The 3,478-nt window shown below is 45.1% G+C and overlaps 1 long non-coding RNA gene across 2 annotated transcripts in view; it reads right to left on the reverse strand.

Moving 5' to 3' along the window:
• Positions 1-783: 783 nt before the first annotated feature.
• LOC108446784 overlaps positions 784-3,478 on the reverse strand; it is an 8,690-nt gene continuing 5,995 nt past the window's right edge. For both annotated transcript variants that reach the window (XR_001862088.1, XR_001862087.1), the window contains one exon: positions 784-1,806. This is a non-coding gene — a long non-coding RNA (uncharacterized LOC108446784). The remainder of the gene's footprint in view (positions 1,807-3,478) is intronic.

Consider the following 3,478-nt stretch of genomic DNA (forward strand, 5'->3'; position numbering starts at 1 on the left):
TTTTCTTCCACTGCTCAGGGAGAGGAGTCCTTCCCCTGTGAGGCCATGGGGTCCCTTCCACGGGAGACAGTTCTCCGTGAACTTCTTCAACGTGATTCCAATCTCACAAGCAGCAGTCCTCCCAAAACTGCTGCATTGTGAGTCCCTCTTATGGGCACACGGTCCTCCCAAAACTGCTGCAATGTGGGTCACTCTTCACGGGGTGCAGTCCTGCAAGGCCAGGCTGCTCCAGCCTGAAAGCAGGGCCCTCTCTCTCCACTGGGTCTCCCACTGGATCATAGCCTCCTCCAGGCATCCACCCGCTCCAGCACGGGCACCTCCCCACGGGCTGCGGGTGGATCTCTGCATCCCTCGGGGATCCCCAGGGGCTGCGGGTGGATCTCTGACACCCCCCGGGGTCCCCAGGGGCTGCGGGTGGATCTCTGCATCCCCCGGGGATCCCCAGGGGCTGCAGGGGCACAGCTGCTCCACCATGGTCTCACCATGGCCTGCAGAGGAATCTCGGCTCTGGCTCCTGAAGCACCTCCTCCCCCTCCTTCTCCACTGCCCTTGGCGTCTCCATGTTGTTTCCCTCACATGTTCTCACCTCCTCCTCTGGCTAGAAAAATCTGAGCCGCTCTTTGTTTTGACATTCTTCTTAAATCTGTTACCACAGAGGCATTACAATTATCTCTAACTGGCCCAGCCTTGGCCAGTGCCGTGTCCATCTTCAGAGCCATCAGATTGGCTCTGCTGGACATGGTGGAAGCTTCTAGCAGCTTCGCACAGAAGCCACCTCTGTGGCTTCCCACTACCAAAAACCAGAGTGTGCAAAACCAACACAACCATCTATACATGGTGACCTTTTTCACAGAAACATCTTCATATATAGTACGTGGTAATAAAATGTGATCAAATGTTACTACTTGGGATTTTTGATTAGTGTTTTTTATGTAATTGACCTCTGTTTTCAGATGAAACACAAGAAGAGCCAATACATCTCTCATTCTCATTCTCAATACAATCTCTCATTCCATCTCTGCTCACTACAGCCTGAGTCTGGAACTCAGGGCAGCAAAATAGGAGTTCTAGATACAAATCCTAGAAACTTTTTGTGTCACTACTGCCTGATGAATCTGAACATATTTACCATTTTCTCTTAAATGTTTTAAAAAATCCAACTGCTATAGAGCTGATTGGCATCATGGTAAGTGCTGGCAGTCTACACATGGATCATATCCTGAAGCATGTGCTAACAGAAGGGGGAGGGTTTTCCTTGGGGATTCTGAGTAAAATGGTCAGTTGAAAGCAGATGTTGAGAATACAGAATGTCACTAGAGAGCCTGCATGTTCCTTTGTGCAGTGTGTTGCAATATTGTAGAAGGAAAAGCTGTAACAATGGTTTCGTTTCCTTTTACAAAAAATTACCTCAATTGAGGATTGTCAAAGGTAAACCTTGAACCTGGGTGAAACAGAGAAGCTCAAACTCTGGCAGTGATCCACAAACAGACTCAAGGAGAGAGGGAAGGAGAAAAATCCTTTACACCGAGCATCTTACTTTTGAATTGTACCTTTCAGGTTGTTCTGGGGGGAAGTAGCAAGCCTGGAAAAGCAGCTGCTCGTCAGCAGGGTTTAGACTTAATTATTGGAAAGGCAGATTTGCCTTTAGGTGAGGTTGGAACTGGTCTACACCTCTTCAAGTTCTTGCTTCTCTGTCTTCACAGCATCCAGGGTAGCTGCTGAGGGCTTAGCACTTAAACCATGCTGGTGAGTGTGACTACATGGCAAGCAGCACTGGCGGCCGGTGCCTCTGTAGGGCAGGTGAGGCTGGGGAGTGAAAAGGCATCTGTGTCAGTAACCCAGAGATACTGGTAAAATAAGAATTCACTCTTGGATCTGGATTTTTTGATTTTGTTGTAAACTCCCAAATTAAAGATGGCATATAAAGCTACATTTAATGTATCTTCTCTAATTAATTTGCACTTGCTTTATAGAAACCCTTGAACATGACAAGGAGACTACAAAGCATTTTTCACAAGCTACTAAAAAAAATTTAACGTTGCTACTTTTAACCCATTTTATTTTTGATAGGCTTTTTAAAATTTACTACTGTTCCATTGTGTTCTTTGTTCTCCATTATTTAGTTCGAGGGAACACAAGTTTTCTGTTCCTATATGGCTATTCAAAGATGTACATGGAGCACTCAGCTGTAGTTACTGCCTGCTTGGAGTCTCCTTGCACAGAGTGAACCCAAAGCAGAGGCAGAACCATGCCAGGCTGCACTGTGTGCTGGTCACTTGGTTACTCAGAAAGAACAAGGCTAGCCCGGGGACCCTGTGTGGCAGGACATGTCCACCCCCCTCTCTACCACAGATGGTTGGTGCATATGGAAGAGACAACCCAGGCCAGGTCAAAGGCCCAGCAAGGGTTCATCCCTGGCGCCAAAAGGGCTCAGGCCCTTACTTTCTCAGGTAAGAATAAACATCTTAGTCTGGAGAGCAGATGTGGGAAGAGATAAAAGAAAAATAAATATTCCTGACTGAGAGACACTGTTTTACGAACTATAAAAGCACACACAAATTATCACAGGGGCAGAAGCCTCCTACACACACACCCTGAAAATGTGCAGGACTTCTCCCAGGAGTTTGGATGCAGAGTCCACGGTTACTTTCCTGGGAATGGAGGGAAAGGATTTCAATGTGCGCTCCATCAGAAATTGGATGGTAAGAAACACTGGATCTTAACTTATATTTTTTCTTTGTTAGCTGTAAAATTAATAGGTACCTTTAACCCCGTGCTGTATTTGTCTAGTAGTAGTTTCTTTTTGTTTTAGTCCTGTGTAGTAAATAATCTATTTAAAGTCTTACGTCTGTTAGTTTTGTGTCTATTAAATAAATAATTCATTCTATGATAGACCGAATTGGCCATTATTAAAGAACTTATGAGTAAGAGTGGGTTTCGGGGTGCTGGCCTCCCCAGTAAAGCTACTGCCTGCTGCTGGAGGCCTGGGCAAAAGGCAGGGACTTATCAAAACCCTCACATCTATTCGTAACACCCTGAATGTTTTATTTTATAACAGCTGTCACATATGCAGCTTCACCTATGTAGGCTTTCTCAGAAAAATGTTAATCTATGAAGAGCTTTAACATAAAGCAGTGATGGATCTAGATTTATTATAATTTATTCTTACAGGTCTAATCACTTCCACATTATTGGAGAAAAATGCTTTAGTCTACACCAAGTGGTACAATAGCAGATAATTGTATTATTCAGTAAAAAGTGCAGATGAAATTGATCTTATTGAAGAAGTGTTGGGGTTTCAGTTTAGTCTTAGTTTTTTTCCTGTTAAAGGAATTTTTTCCCATATGCATGTTGCTAGGGGACAAATAGCTGTACTTAAGAAAGACAAAAAGGGGGGTGGGGCGGGCCTGGCTACTCCTTTGTCTACACCTGGGTGTGGGGGCAGTTCGCTCTGAGCGTCCGGAGAGAGAAGCTGCAG

This window comes from Corvus brachyrhynchos, unplaced genomic scaffold, assembly GCF_000691975.1.
Source record: "Corvus brachyrhynchos isolate BGI_N302 unplaced genomic scaffold, ASM69197v1 scaffold544, whole genome shotgun sequence".
NCBI classification, from domain to species: domain Eukaryota; kingdom Metazoa; phylum Chordata; class Aves; order Passeriformes; family Corvidae; genus Corvus; species Corvus brachyrhynchos.